The sequence below is a fragment of the Anabrus simplex genome, chromosome 14, assembly GCF_040414725.1.
Source record: "Anabrus simplex isolate iqAnaSimp1 chromosome 14, ASM4041472v1, whole genome shotgun sequence".
Lineage (NCBI taxonomy): Eukaryota > Metazoa > Arthropoda > Insecta > Orthoptera > Tettigoniidae > Anabrus > Anabrus simplex.
The window spans coordinates 40,433,567-40,450,769 of NC_090278.1; the positions used below are offsets into that span (position 1 = coordinate 40,433,567).

General features: G+C 38.8%; 1 protein-coding gene and 1 long non-coding RNA gene across 2 annotated transcripts in view; one reads left to right on the top strand and one right to left on the bottom strand.

The window, feature by feature from the left end:
* LOC136885413 (roundabout homolog 3) overlaps window positions 1–17,203 on the bottom strand; it is a 301,768-nt gene that overhangs the window by 221,211 nt on the left and 63,354 nt on the right. The gene's annotated exons all lie outside the window — the stretch shown is intronic.
* The window catches only part of LOC137502999 (uncharacterized), a 755,060-nt gene continuing 743,049 nt past the window's right edge, over window positions 5,193–17,203 (top strand). The window contains exon 1 of the long non-coding RNA XR_011018975.1: window positions 5,193–5,282. This is a non-coding gene — a long non-coding RNA (uncharacterized lncRNA). The remainder of the gene's footprint in view (window positions 5,283–17,203) is intronic.

Below are 17,203 nucleotides of genomic sequence, written 5' to 3' on the forward strand. Positions count from 1 at the left end.
CCCGCCGTTGGCATGTCTTGAGAAAGGTTTCCTACAGTCTCTCATTTTCACTTCCAAGCAAATGCTAGGATAGTTCCTATTTATAGGCCAGACCCAATTCCCTGCACCTATTTACGCATTCATCACCATTCATTCCATCTTAATAAGCTCCTCAGCTGACGTTGGAGTCAGGAAGGGCGTCCGACCGTAAAACATCCCTTGTAATTTCCTTTGACCTCATTCCTGACCCCGTATGGTGAAATAGAACTAAATTATTTTAGTGGCTTTTCTTTGTATGGAAGTTTAATGCTTCAAATGGAAGTTTAATGAATGCTCAGACGACATCTGCCCGGCGCTATTTGAAGGTGCTCAGAAACGTTAGCCTCGTACTGGTAAATTTACCAGAATCGAAAATAATTCCACCGCGACAAATTTCCTGCACCTTAACATCTCAGAAAACAGTTTGAAATATGACAATGTTGTATGTTGGGTATTCACCCCGAAGGCTGGTCTGATCCTGTACAGCTCCACCAACAGCTGTCATAGTTAGCCTAGGTGTCACTGAAGAGCCGCACTAGGGAAATGAGGAGAGAGGTAGTTTCCCCGTTGCTTTCCTCACAATACTAATATTGCTTTTACGTCCCACTAACTACCTTACTACCTTAACGGATACCGGAGTCATTGAGGTGCGGGAATTTTGTCCCGCAGGAGTTCTTTAACGTGCCAGTAAATCTACAGAGACGAGGATGACGTATTTCAGCACCTTCAAATACCACCGGACAGAATCAGGATCGAGCCTGCCAAATTGGCCTCAGAATGCCAGCGATCTATCGTCCGGGCTACTCAGCCTGGCAAATGTATTATTATTATTATTATTATTATTATTATTATTATTATTATTATTATTATTATTATTATTATTATTATTATTATTATTATTATTTACAATGTTGACAATCGGGCTGCAGTGAGAATTGACACGAGTTTTTGGTTTAAGGTACTTACAGGGGTTTAGACAAGGCTGTCCTCTTTCACGTTTATTGTTCGTAGTTTACATAGATCATCTGCTGAAGGATATAAAGTGGCAGGGAGAGATTCAGTTGGCTGGAATTGTAATAAGCAGTCTGGCCTAAGCTGACGACTTGGTCATAATGGCAGATTGTGCCGAAAGCCTGCAGGGAACTTGAAAGTAGATACAATGAGTGTTACATTGGGAAAACAAAGCTAGAACAGGCAGATAATTTCAGGTATTTAGGATGTGTGTTCTCCCAGGATGGGAATATAGTAAGTATGATTGAATCAAGTTTCAGTAAAGCTAATGCAGTGAGCTCGCAGATGTGATCACCGGTATTGTGTAAGAAGGAAGTCAGCTCCCGGACGAAACTAGCTCTATATCGGTCAGTTTTCCGAGCAACTTTGTTTTATGGGAGCGATAGGTGGGTGGACTCGGGATATCTTATTCCTAAGTTAGAAGTAACAGAAATGAATGTAGTGAGAATAATTGCTGCTACAAACAGGTGGGAACAGTGCCAGAAGGGTACTCGGAATGAGGATATAAAGCCTAAGTTAGGAATGAACTCGATGGATGAAGCTGTAAGCATAAACAGACTTTGGTGGTTGGGGTCATTTGAGGCGAATGGCGAAGAATAGGTTACCTAGGAGAATAATCTACTCTGTTATGGAGGGTAAGAGAAGTAGAGGTAGACCAAGACGACGGTGGTTATACTCAGTTTCCAACGATTTAAAGATAACAAGTGTAAGACTAAACGAGGCTTTAGAACTAGTTACAAGTAGAGTATTGAGGCGGCGATTAGTAAATATACTGAGGCTTGCAGGCTGAACGCTGAAAGACATAATGTATGTAATGATAGTGTATGTTATTATTATTGCACACTCTGTGGTCAGTGATAGACTGTCTCCGTCCGTATACCAAGATTACGGGTTCAAAGCCGAAAGAGGTAGCAGGATTTCTTGAAGAAGGAAGTGGGCGAAAGGAAACGTAATACTTCACGAATGAAACTATGGAAACAGTCAGGCTTCTGTTGCAGAGAGCAACATTGTTTCTCGCACAAACACAAAATGCCGATACATCTAAAGAAGACCGGAAGTGTCTGGACAGAATAACAACAGAAGCAGCCAGCGAATACATGACACAGAGGAAACTCCACACAGAGAGGAAGAAATGAGGTTCTAGCGTGATATTAAGTGGTCAGTTCACTTGTAAATAATAATAATTGTACCGGGCGGTACACCTCCACGCCGCTAATTCAAATTTTGCGCCTGTTGAAACTCCGCGACTGGAGGAAGTCTGAACTTTATTTAAGGTGTTAATTTTCAAGTTTCTCAGAAGATGTCACTACTTGGAAATCTTATAGTTTCTGAACTGGGTTGTTTTCGACGTATTTTTGTTTTGCTTGTAGTAAGAAGTGTGAACTTTCTCTTCTAGAGGACACTACTGAAGAACTACAGTAGTGCACCCTAGTGCAAGGTGAAAGAACTGTTTTTTGGAGAAATTTTTATTTCAAAAGTTTGTTTCTTGTTAAATTTCTTTCTGGTATTGTTTAAGTTGGCTGTATAACCCTTTCTTTCCCCTTGTTTTGAATTTAGCGAATCCCGAATTTCTTTAATTAATTTACGACCAATAAAGGGTTTCTTCTTCAAATTGGATATGCTGCTTAACCCTAACCAATAAAATGATTGTGGGTGGGTGTTTTCTTTCCTCAAACGCCTCGAACTTTCCGCGAGAGTATATAAACTGCTGATTTTAGGGTCTCTGTGCCACTTCTCTACCATCTTTCAGTGTGTAAAGTACATAGCAGGGGGCGGGAAGCGCCTCTTTCTTCGGGCAGCAGTTCAACAACCAGGTAATGGCCGTTTAATAACTTCTTTTCTTGCTAGCTCAGCAGTTTAACTCTCGGGGCGGGTCCGAAGCTTTTTCACCATGTAACCTTTCCCTAAAATGTAAAGACTCTTAGTATCTATTCTCTTTTAAGCTACGTATTGGGATAGACAGTGCTTAAGCCTCTCGAGCTCCCTCTCATATTGTTTTGAGGTGAACTTATTTCTCACAACCGATTCTTCCTTAATGTAATGTAAATTGTTCTTTTCTAAAGTCACCTCCGTAGTATGGGATTAGCCCTTGCATTTGCGGCCTAGAGCCAGATTAGTTTTTAAACCAAATGTATTAGGAGTGCAGATCGCCTCCTCTCAAACTGTTATTTTAGAGGTCATGTAATTAACCTTTTTCTCACTTAATAGGCCTCAGTAGGTTGGGTATTTTACCCCTGTGTCTATGTCCTTAGAGGACAACTTGAAGGTGGAGTTTGGTGTGGCCTTTGATAGGCTTAAAGTTGAGAGCGAGTGGCTCTTTCTCGAAAATTGAGTGTTGTATGCCTCGAGGAGGCTTTTCTGTGTAATTTAGAGCAAGTGCTCCTGGGCATGAATGGGGTATTCTGCCCCTCTGTTAAATCTTGTTTTGGGGTAAAGTTGGGCTAGTTGCCCAAGAATTGTGAGTTCGGGGCTCGAAGCCCAAAACCTGTAAATACTGTAATTGTACTTTTGTTGCCTTGCTACTCTGTACCTGCCATTTTTGTTATTTCTGCATTTTGAAAAGAAAATATAACCTTGTTAAATTTTAAATTAATTTTAACTTCGTAGCCTGAGACCTGTTCACCACCCGCACCTTCTTTCACCTCTACCTACCACAAAAACTTGGTAACAATAATAATGATAATAATAATAATAATAATAATAATAATAATAATATGACCTCAGCTACCGTGTGCAGACATTGTATTTTCGTGCCATCTAGGCTACCTGCAGAACAATTTTAAAATTTCGTTTTATTCTACCAGACAGCAGAGTAATACATATCACGTGCGACTTATTTGGTGGCGGCCGGCACAATGACTGGCCTTTGGTCCAAGGGTTCGTTTCCCAGCTGGGTCGGGTGTGTGTATGTGTGTGTGTGTGCGCGCTTCCCCGGAAGCCATGAACTATTATTTATTTAAATGTTAATGTGCTCCCGAATTCCGTAGAATAAAGTTGGCTGGAAAATAAGCTCATTGGAAATAAATAAATACGATATACTTATCTTGGAATAACTGCACTTCACATACAAACAACACCTCTGTGGGTTAATCCACTCATTGAACTGTAGGGTAATTACCGCAAGCCTACAAATAACATTCATATTTATAGAAAATAAATGAAACGTTAATTGAAATATTACATTATCCAGCTGTCTTGTTTTTAGTTTCAACCGAGGATCCATAATTGTGTTTGTATTGTTAGCTAATAATGTGTGATGTAAATTAAATACGCATCGCTTCGTAAATAGGGCCTGAATTTCCCGCTAGTAATACATTAAAATACAAATTTTCTGAATTACAGTCTAACTTGCACAAGTGTTATGCCATGAGATTTACGTAAACAGTAGGGGGTACGTTCTAACAGAACCCCTAGAATTGATGTCACTGTCGTTACATTATGGTAGAGCAATTACATTGAGCGAGATTACTAGCTACTAGCCGGCGAGTTTAGAAGCGGACTCGCTCAGTACCCAACTAGCTAGCGAATTTGTTGTTTATTCTTTCATTTTCTGAACTTTTCTAGGTGTTCTAGCGTTAAACAATTAAGTGGAAAGTAAATAATGTTGTGGAATTTCTTACCGTCTAACCCGCAGTAATGCAACACAAACTTGTGAGGTGATATTTTCCAACGGCTTTATAATTAACTTAATGAATAACAGTTAATTGGGGGCTACTGGGATTCACATTCTCTTTTTCGTATAGGGCTTCTTTAGCATTATATCTACTATCTGCAGTAAATCATCAGAATGGGTACAGTAAAATCTCAGAATAGTGTCGTAGACACTGAAACAAGGAACCACAGGGACACTCGCAGCTAGTTCATTAGCTAACAATCAGCGAGTAAAGTAGCCCAGCTTTCAACTCTTCTCGCAGATTGTTCACAGTTTACTAGCAGCTAGTGAGTTCGCTCCTTGTAATAGAACTCTTAGTGACCAAATTATTTGGCATTCTAACCTCTTGCTGCCTAAAAATCTGGTATCTATTCATAACATAAATCCATGAAGACTAATAAGGGAGATAATATTAACGGAATGTTTTACAGTCTAAGTCCTAGTGGACATAATGCAAGAGTTGATTTCTTATAACTGAGAAATGTTCCTTTCTTTATTTCCAGGTTGTCTCGGGGTTCCACTAGATGGCACTGGACTGATGATCATGAAATCACAGCAAATGTTAGCGGATCTGGATGTTATATTGCCATATACACTAACCGTAAGTCCGATTACTCCTACATATTCCAGCTCGTACTTTTCCCTATAATTAAGGAATAAAAATTGCCTTTCTCTGTATATAGATTATATTGGCGAAAATATCTTATAACTATCCTTTTCAGGTGCACTTATGACCATCTACAGATTTTTAATTCTTGACCTCTGTCTGTTTGATCTCATATAAATGAAAAACTACTGCAGATATTTCGACCAAACTTCGTAGCTAGAATCCTCCTATCCATAGATAGGTTTTAGTGTCAATATAATTTCAAAATTCCTGAATGAATCAGGAGTTTATTGGAAGACCAAAACAGTGATTTTCCTCTCCCACAAACTATTCATGACCAACTTTAATGGAAATTAGTTTTTAAAACTTTATCATGTACAATTTTCCGATAGGAAGATGAATAAGGAAGACAGTATTAATTGAATGTTTTACAGTCTAAGTCCCAGTAGACATAATGCAAAAAGGGCACGCGTAGAACTGATTTCTTATAATTGAAAAACAGGTGGACATATTTCAACCGCACTTCATACCTATAATGAATCTATCCAAAGGTAGCTTTCAATTTTCATGCTATTTCAAAATCCCTGAATTGACCGGCGGTTTATAGGAAGACCAAAACAATCGTTCTTACTCTCCCGCAAAATATTCATGACTAACCTTAATGGAAATCTACGACCTTTACTGGAAATATATGTTTAAATGTTTTATCATGTACAGTTTTTCGATAGGAGGATTAATAAGAGAGATATTATTTAAGGAATGTTTTACAACCTAAGTCCTAGGGGGCATAGTCCAGTAGCGAGTACAGGTACTACTTATGTGTTGTGAATGGAAAAGTATAGAGCAGTTTTCTTACTTCATTGGTTAAGTAATTTATACACCGTAATGCTCATAGACCTAGAGTTCAAATCTGGACGCCTACACCGGCCGTTGTCAATGTGGCAATTCCACTTGGTTCCCGCGTTATAATTGGGAAATGCTTAGATAGTACCTAACTCGAGTACCAAAGCACCTATTCTAACCCTACACTCAAATAACTAAAGCAGCACACACTTCCTCACATACAACACTAACATAGGTTGCCTACTAGTTTCCGCCTGCATTCCCCCGTCAGTGCGTGACTACCAAGAAGTCACAGGGACAGACTCTGAGAGTTGCAGCAGGTTGAGCTGCTTTACACCCAGCTAATTCTACGTCGCATACTTTCATGTTAGCAGCAGTAAATCACGCTTTATTGCTTTGCTTACGGTATGAGAAAGTAAAACTGTAGTTTACGAATAAGCATTAAATTAAATGACTGGATTCAAGTATCTCTAATACAGAATTGGTCTCACATGTAAGCGCCTAAAATTCAGTATGTCAGCAACGAGAAGGTATATATCACTTGAGTGTATGAATGTTGCATGTTACATTGTTTCCGGTCGTCAAATGGAAAGAAGAATGGGTTATAAACAAGCCTATAATGGCAATAATTAAGACACGAGGATGTTTATAAAACGAGTGAAGCGAGTTTTATAATTTACATACGAGTGTCTTAATTACCATAATAGGTGAGTTGCATACGATTGTTTATGTTCGACGATAATTATAACTCTCTTTTTAAATATTCATAAATTTCTGCCTAGATGTCACTTGACAGTTGAGTTTACTGAACAGATCGCATACGCTGGGTTATTGATTTTCCGTGAGAGGACCAGAGACCTTGACAATGTCATATGTTTTCAAAGCTTTGATAGAAGCTTATCATAACCTAGCTTTATTTCAAATACAATTGTTTATTGTAGAGTTGGCGAAGTGAATTTGCGGGAATGTGTCGTGTGGCTGTGGAATATTGGATGTGGAAGGTGCATTGATGTTAATATCTGTGTCCGACATGTTTGACTTTGGAAACAAGTGCGAAGCTAGTGGTTTGAGCCCAGGTGCAATGCTATCCTCACTTAATTAGTCAAACAGTTGTATCATACTGAAAATCTGAACTCTGATTGGTGGAGAACCTGTATCATAATGAAACTTGAACTATGAGCCTCATTAAGATTCTGTTTTCTGGCATATAGTATTTATATTTTGGCATCGTCTAGCATAAACATTTTGTTTTACAATTTGTTTTACGTCGCACCGACACACACAGGTTTTACGGCGACAATGCGATAGGAAAGGCGTAGGAATAGTAAAGAAGCGCCCGTGGCCTTAACTGAGGTACAGCCCAGCATTTTTCTGTACCTCACTGTCCAGGGCTGCGGAAAATGGGTTCGAACCCACTATCCCACTGATGTAACCTCAAAAATGTGCGCCCCTAACCTCGCTGCCAAATCACCCGATAAGGAAAACAGTAACTCTGAAACTAACCTTAATATAATTATAATATAAGTAGAACTAAACATGGCAATTTATAATAACTCTAAAATGAACTCTAACCTGTACATTGAAAAGTTTACTAAAAGCAACGTAATACTGAAGTGGATTCAAATCAGGACATTATTAAGATAAGTTCTAGAGTATAATTTACTAAAATATTAAACAGGAATAAACATAAATATTATTTCTAAATATTTGAGTGTGACTTGATAGAACCTGATGATGTTCATTTAAGAACGGAACATGTGATTCTTTGTTTAATAGTGTGTATTTTTATCCCACCTTTAATAAGGATTTTTACAGATGTGTTGTAGTATAGTGTTTATATTTAAACTGTCTGTTCGACAGACAGAAGAGCCCTTAAGTTACATCCAATATTTTCTGGCAACGTGAGCGAAAGGGGGCATCGGGTATATCTATGTACGCCGTACCGCTATACTTTAAACCCGCCATGTAAAGCTTTATAAAAATGGCGTTGGGGCAAAAGTAAAAACGGGATTTGAAAGAAGAAGAAAGGGGGATTTTTCAAGTATAACTGAAAATTCAATGTTTTTTAACGATTTCTCTTATGATGATTAAGAGAGTAATCCATTGATTAACCTACCAAGGCCTGTTGGATGTACAAGCAAAAATCTATTAGCAAAGCCCTGTGGCACCTCCTCCACTCCTGTAACAAGTGTTGGAGTAACAAGACACTTGAGTTGCTGCTGTCTCTTAATCTGAAGGGGCGGACGCCACTCTGGAACAGAACAATGACGCTGAATAAAGTTAAAAGGGGAAACGCTGCGATATCTTGTTTCTCAAATGAATGGCGGACTTGTTATATAAAAACGATATTATCACGTTACTTTTAAATAAGCTGATTAAAGTGAGCATTTTCCTTGTGTGCAAACCTTAAGAACTAACTTGTATACTTCTACAAGGATGTATACCACTCATCTGCCTGTTAAATGAGGAATATCGTTTCAAACCAATTTTCTCCATTTATTATGGAAACTATGTCTTTCCAATTTTTGATGTTGTAAATTACATGCGTGTTGATTTTTAATTTTCAGCGTTCAAGGAACGAAACGAGGTTCCTCCCATCGTAAGATGTACGTGTTATTTCGAATCTCGGGTACTCTACAAAGCCGACCGGATCAAATTGTGATTACTACGAAGCGTAGTACTTGCACCATTGGTTCCTCTGATAATTCCGACTTCGTTGTGATTCAGTCTGCGTCAGTTTCCGATTTGATGACCGAACAAATAATATTCTACCATTACCGTGAAGTTCCACATCATTTTTCTGACAATCCTCTGGGATAACAGATCAGGGATGATAAAGAAGAGGATGTGAAGAACTGTTCTAAAAGCGATTTACGGACTACTGGATGCAAACAAACCAATTGTTTCAGTTTTCCCTATTGGAAAATCAAATGGTCATAAATGTGTCATATATGTATCTCAGTCATGGCCATCCATCCATACTTTACATCACAGCCTGCACGGTTTCTAAGTTTCATAGGTTTCATAGGTTAGTCTCGAAGTAGTGTTTTTTGCCCGACAGAGAAACTTTTTAAGATTCGTTGTTCTTTCTAGCGTAGCTAGGTTATCCTTCGATAGGTATTCCCAGATAATTTCTAAGGCGTATGTCATGGTGGGTCTGTTTGTACGGTAGACATTTTCTCTTAGCAGCATGTAGGTAATTGGGAACGCTCTGCCATCTGTTGAATATATTTGGTAGCTGGGAAACGTTATAGAATCAAAGAGTATCTAACAGGGAATACTATTCTTCCATCATCAGAGGAAGTGTATACTCTCTGGCTTGACAGGTAGTAAAAAGAATGGCTGCAAGCAATGACATTAATAAGGATGAAATGAAATGGCGTATGGCTTTTAGTGCCGGGAGTGTCCGAAGACATGTTCGGCTCGCCAGGTGCAGGTCTTTCTATGCGACACCCGTAGGTGACCTGCGCGTCGTGATGAGGATGAAATGATGATGAAGACAGCACATACACCCAGCCCCCGTGCCATTGGAATTAACCAATTAAGGTTAAAATCCCCGACCCCGCCGGGAATCGAACCCGGGACCCTCTGAACCGAAGGCCAGTACGCTGACCGTTCAGCCAACGAGTCGGACATTAATAAGGATGAAAACCACATACAACAGAATATTAATAAAAGTGTAGTCGCTTAGCAACCTGATAAGTACAGAATGTATTGCGGGTCAGGGTAAGCCTTCGCCTGAAATTATTGGAGTGATCATTCAATGATTTGATTTTATGATTCCTCAACGTTGGATAAACTTAAAAGACCTATCAGTGTCTCATGATTCAGCGGCAGGTAATTCCGGAGAGAATGAAACAAAAGTGAAGTAAATCGGACGGACGGATTTGCCAAATCTGTTTTAGTATATAGATTATTATTATTATTATTATTATTATTATTATTATTATTATTATTATTATTAGTATTAGTATTAGTATTATTATTATTAGTATTATGGACTTGGGATTATAAACTATTGTTCCATACGTAAATGCTGAGAAATGAAAATAGAGAGCCTGCTTCCAGTCATTCGACCGGGTCAGGGATGGAATGCATGCAGCCCCATCGAGAGCCGAGAATAGGAACTGTGCCGGCTGCCGAAGCCTGTGGCACTCATCCGGGGAATTGCTAATGAATGGCAGATGAAATCAGATGATACTGGGGAGTGTTGGTGAAATGAAATATGACAGGGAAAAATGCAGTACCCGGAGAAAATCTTGCCCCGTCTCCGCTTTTTCCAGCACAAATCTGACATGGAGATAGCGGAATTTGAACCACGGAACCCAGCAGTGAGAGGCCGGCGCGCTGCCACCTGAGCCAGGGAGGATCTGCATACAGAGTTTTATCCTAATTATTATCTGTCAATACCAGGCGTTAATTCTTTAAAGAATATTGTCATATTTGTACTGAAATCAGGAGTATTATTTTTCCAAGATGCACCCTTATAGATACTGCATAGTATGTAAATTGGTGAATTTTGATGGGCAGATGTATTATTTTTTACATTTAAAAAATTTAAGTGAAATCTTCAATTTGAGTGTGGCACATGGAAATTCAGGAGGGAAAGTAACTTAGGATTACCTTCTGTGAATTAATTATTTTGTGAGTGAACTTTTCAACATCTTTCTGCCTACAACCTTTCAACTCTCCCTTTCTAAATTTAACAAAAGCTCAATGTACGTAACCATTTATATTATTGTAAAGTGTAAATATTTCAAGTATTTATGGAGGTAGGTTCTCCCGTCTGTTAAGAAACAATATATATTTTTGTGAACATCTCACATTGGATTCTGGATGGCCCTTTCAAGGCTGCACCGTGAATATTACTGCAATTATACACAATTCATATTCGTATTTTAGAGAATATTTTTATTGTAGTGATTCAACCTCGCACTAACACATCGAATATTTTCAGAGATGAAGGGACAGCAAAGTAACTCTGTTGCTTTCATTAAAGCAAAGCCCCAGCATTCGCCTGGTATGAAAGTAGCAAAGTACGGAAATCCTCCTCAGGTCAGCTGTTCTAACTGCGTGGCACATTCGCTCGTTGAGCAACGATTTCCAAAGGAAGGAAGAACTAGGCAGTCATATGAATATATACTTCGTGTTCTGAAAGACGCGGAACTGTTAAAGTTAGAATGACACCTAAATCCATGCTTACCCAGTGTGGATGGGGGATGCAGACGAGGAAATATCCAAGGTATCCCGTACCTGTCGTAAGAGGAGACTAAAAGGGGCCACTGGGGCTCTCAACTTGGGAACGTGGTTTGGCGACCATAGGGCCCTTAGCTGACTGCTGGCATTGCTTTCACTTAGTTGTGATTAGTATCACCAGGCGAGGAACACCATGAGTCGACCTTACTTGCAATTAGTACCACTATCTGGCTCACATCATAGGCTTGTGATTAGTACCATTATGTGGGAAACACCATGGTTTTTGCGTTGCCTATGAGTGACGCCATTATATGAGGAACATCACAGGTCTACGGTACTTGTGATTACTTCCACTATGTAGCGTTGCTAACATCTGAGATAGTCATGGTCGTCTAATAAATCCAAAATATCGTATTGTTTCAAGAGAGGATCGTACAACTTAAAAAATCCATTATATATTCGCTATAACTCTCTTTACAAGTGCAAATTACTCACTCACTCAGCAGCTTGCTTCTCAGGTAGCTGACTGGTTTTACTCTTGGTTAATAATATGAGAGTTTCGAAAAGTCGGGTACCCCTGGTTCGGGCCTCCCGTAAAACTCCACGACTCTTGGATTGCCTATAGCACGACAGCTAAGTGTCCCACTGCCGCTAATCAACATTTAAACAGGTTAGCATATAAAATAAATATAAGTCATCGCGTTAATATGTATTATTCATTATAAGGATACGAAAATATACTTAGATTACTCAAGAATAGGATAATTTATGAAGAAGTCATCATGGCATATAAATACAGTCACTGCAGTGCCTTAACTCGTTATCATCGTCATAATATTCTTCTTCTTCTTCGTCTGTGGAACCTGTAGGCACATTCAGAGCAGAAGGTTCTGAAGTACCGGTACTTGAGCTTGCTGGTTGCTTATAAAACTATAACTCGCCCTTCTGAGCATGTTTTCCGATGGCTTGAAATCTTTACACCTGCCACTCACTCGAACACACTGACTGGCGAGCAAGCATCCATTCACCGTAGCAGTAATTAGCATATTCTTGTTTTCGGCTTTAATGAGATTAATGTATCAGAATATTATTTCACAATCAGCATTCGAGTGAGGGGGTAACAAAACAGAGAGTGAACATCCTGGAAGATCGGGAAACTCAAATTCACAAAACTGTAACTTAAGCCAAAATTCCTTTTTATTCAGAGTAGGTTTTAATATCATCGTTGCCATCGACAAAGGGTGGTTTCCTTCATCTCGATTCAATCCTCTGAAGGCGAAGGAGAAAATTGGTAAATTCACTTTGGGAATCTTATTATTCGAAAAGCCTCTTCCTCTCTTTCCAACTTGTCATCATATGATAGAAAATAACTAGCATGAATAAAATAAGGAACAAAAATCTACACGTTTTAAAGAGAAAGCATGACAAAATTTACGATATGTCGTAGGATCGTACGATAACACAGAGCATCAAATTTTCGTACATGTACGATCCACATCGTACGGTTGGCACTATGTGAGGGACACCATGGTTTTATTTTAGCTGCGATTAGTATCATTATGGGGGCAAGTGACCTGGATTTTGGACCCATTCAGGCAATAAGCATCATCGATTAAGGATTTTGCTTTGCAAAACAGCCCCTTGTTCGGTTGTTTTATGGAAAGTTGTGGTACTGTAGATCGGATCCACTGTTTGTTTTACGTTTATAATCATTGTTCATCTTCGTCTTTTTGAATTCGTCAATGGATTAATTTTGGAATCATGTTAACATTGTGAGTTGGATCCTATGATTATTTTAAATTCGTATTCACTTTTTCATTCTCTATCATTATCTTTTCAAAATTTTGGTTAGTGGATAAATCTTGTCATTTTTGTGACATTATATTCTCTCTCCTCTCGTACCATTGTAACGGTACAAATCCCGTTACAAGCATTCCTTTGCATATTATTTTTATTATTATTATTATTATTATTATTATTATTATTATTATTATTATTATTATTATTATTATTATTATTATTATTATTATTGTTACGGGGTTACCCGTGAAAGCAGAGGTGAAAGAAGGTGCCGGGGTGAATGGGTCTAACTACAATATCAAGAAAGAATTTAAAACTGAAATGGAAGGTTATATTTTTGAAAAGCAACAAGATAACAAATTCTCACTTAGTGAGATAACAATGACAAAAATAGAAAAATCCACGATTACAGTACTTTGACTCTCTTGGGCTACAAGCCCCTAGTTTTACAATTCCTCGAGCTCCTAGCTCAAATTTACCAAAACAATATATACACAAGGGCAGAAATCTCTCCATACATGGAGCGCTTGCTCCCAACTCACAATAACAAGCCTCCCAGAGGCACTTTTACAACAATAGAAAATAGCTGTCGTGTTCTCAGTTTTCCAAGCCTATTCAAGGCGATATCAGAAAATTACAATTACTCGCCATCAAGGCGCAAGTTACAAATTTTAAGCAGAGGTATCTAGTACCCAACCTACTGGGTCGTTGCGGAAAAGAACAGATTAAGTAAATGGCCCGCAACACAAATTGAATGGAGGCGAGTACTTGCACTCCTAAATATGCATTCTTCAAAACCTAAGGGGCACTAGGCCGATGAAACAGGGGCTATTCCCAAACTATGGAGGTGACTCGTATAAGAAAGTAATTTACCACATTACAGAATGAAAAACAGCAATAAACATAGTCACCTCAAACCAAGATGAAGGGGAGCTCGAGAGGGTACATTACTCTCCATCCCCGATTTACAGTTAATGATTTATGAAATTTTTACATGAGCCGAAAGGAGATTTACATTTTAGAGAAGTTGGTTACATAGTTAAAGTTAAACTGCGGAACTAGCACAAAGTAAGATGTTAGATGGCCATTACCTTGCTGAAGAACTTCTTCCTGATGAAAGAGGGCCGCCTCCTGCTTGACACACACACATAGTTAGGCGACGATCAAATGGCCAAGAGACGAGAAAATCCGCAGTTTATAAACTCTCGGTGAAAGTTTGAGACCTTTCATGAATAAACCAGCCACACCCTCTCACTTTATTGGTCATTTTGAAAGGTTACACTCCAAATCGAAGAAGAATGTTGTGATAGGTTGAAAATTAATTACAGAAATTCGTGAATGGCTAAATTCAAAACTGGCGAAAAGAAAAGATAAATATTGCCAACCCGAAAATAAATGAACATCAATTAGTAAAAAAAACCTTATGAATACAAAACTTCTTCAAATCACAAGTTCTACCACTTCGCACCAGGGTGCATGATCGTAGTTTTTAGCGGTGACATCTATGGCAGACTGTCCAAACTTCTTGACGAATGGCCTCAAAACAAGTAGAAATTCACACTTCAGAATAACAAAATTACGTCAAATGACTGTGGTGACAACTTCTGAATAAATTTATTACTTGGTCCAGTTTCAATTTCACGGTTTCTTCAGTAGAGGACTTCTTTTAGGCGCAAGATTTAAATGCGCGGCGTTGGATTGTACCTATTGTAACTATTATTGTTGTTTGATTCAATTCCATAGTCTGATCTCGCTATGTAGTGATTAATTATCGTTTGCTTCATTATATTTAATTTATTATGTATGTGTGCGTTAGCATTAAAATGCTGTAGAGTGAGAGTTGCTGCTTAATATCAGATATGGATATATTTTGTGAAGTAACTTTAAAACATTGCAACATACAGTGTAATACTGTTACAGTAACTCTCGAGTCATATCTCTGTCATTGTATGTATTTAGAACTATGAGATAATTCAGGGAGTTCCTACTTTGCCTGAGGCTATTTCAACACAACCTGTAACACTTTGGAGTTGGGTGGGAGTGCCATCATGTACTCTTTTAACTCTGACGTGGGTGTAATACCATGTGACAACTAATGTCCATATAAAGGGCTGTATCCTATAGCAGCTAGTCAATTGGAGTCAATTGGAAGTAGACGGATGGTGAACAATGAGATGGTCAATCGTATGGACAGTGAGGCCACAATTGGTCAGTGAGTCAGTGAGATGAAGAAGAAGCAGTCACATGGATTATGTGTTCGGAGTGTGCTTCGTGTACATGTTCAGTCGAGTTCTTGTGTCAGTTCGGTGACAACCGAATACTGAGTCGTCGTAATGCAGACTAACAGTTATAATTGAATTACTTGTAAAGTTGATTGTGAAGTGTGATTATATTTTCAAGCCATGCCATACCTCGTCTGTGAAACTAAAAGTATACTTTACCAAATTAGTTTCGAGATACCTACAGCTGATACCAATTCAGAGGAATACGTCGTAATAACACTCAATGTGTTCAAGGTACTATCTAGTGAAACAGTGAGGGATAAATTCCTTGTACAACTTTTAAATGTCCGGTCAGGAGGATTTCAAATTTAATGCCCAGAGCTTCTTTCAGTTGCAATGCCAGAGCCTTATATTATCATCGAAATTATCGCAGCAAACCTCGCCTTTTAAATCTAAATTTAAAGAATATATTTTGTTTAGTATCAAATATAATTGATTGTTTTTTTCTCAATGGTAGATCATTTAACACCAAATTTTAATTGAGAAACCAAACGACAATGTCCATTTCCCAGAATCTATATGTTATGCTGTCAAAGTAAGCCTATTACCCTACACCCTAGAGATGTTCAAACCGAGCTCGATAGCTGCAGTCGCTTAATTGCGGCCAGTATCCAGTATTCGGGAGATAGTAGGTTCGAATCCCACTGTCGGCAGCCCTGAAAATGGTTTTCCGTGGTTTCCCATTTTCACACCAGGCAAATGCTGGGGCTGTACCTTAATTAAGGCCACGGCCGCTTCCTTCCCACTCCTAGCCCTTTCCTGTCCCATCGTCGCCATAAGACCTTCTGTGTCGGTGCGACGTAAAGCAACTGGCAAAAAAAAAAAAAAAAAAGAGATGTTCAATATTCTCATTCTGTTATCGTTACATTTATCTGTAGCTGGCGCCCATCAACAACTATATCTGTAAGTTATCAGATAAATACTATGTGAGATGACATATTTCGACTATCGAATATTTTAATTTCATAAATAATTTAATTCTGATTCATATTTGAAAATTAATTTGATAACTAGACCATTACGGGCCGATGTCCTATATGTTAGGCCCCTCTATCCCCCTGTGGGCAGAGGATGGTAGAATAACACACACGATATCGCCTGCCTGTCGTAAGAGGCGATTAAAAGGGGCCTTAGTGGTTCTTAAATTAAGTTCGTGGGTAGGTGATCACGGGGTCCCTTAGCTGAGTCCTGGCATTACTTCCACTTACTTGTGCCAGGCTCCTCACTTTCAACTATTCTATCCGACCTCCCTTGGTCAACTCTTCTTCTCTTCCGACCCCTACGGTATTAGAGTACTCGAGGGCTAGGGAGTCTTTTCATTTTCACGCCCTTCACGGCCCTTGCCTTTTTTAGCCGATACCTTCATTTTTCGAATTGTCGGATCCCTTGCATTATTCTCTCTGATTAGTGTTATGTAGAGGATGGTTGCCAAGTTGTACTTCCTCTTAAAACAATAATCACCACCACTTACGCCCATTTAAGCAACAAGCATCATCATCATCATCATCATCATCATCATCATCATCATCATCATCATAAAATCCATGCTCTATCACAGCGGATTATGAGAACACTGTCATTAGTGTTGTAAGATTTGAATTCTGTGAAGCTGCAATTTCAGCTTGCCTGTTCCATCCTCGCCAAAGTGTCTGGAAACGCCAACTTGTAAAACTTTTAGTAGCACAGCATGAGAGGGAAGAAAACCACGAAACGGGAAATTAATTCCACTCCCTGTATCTGCAGAATTCATTCCAGAGGAAGATCTCGCTGAAGTATTTGGAGAACTTGGAGGTA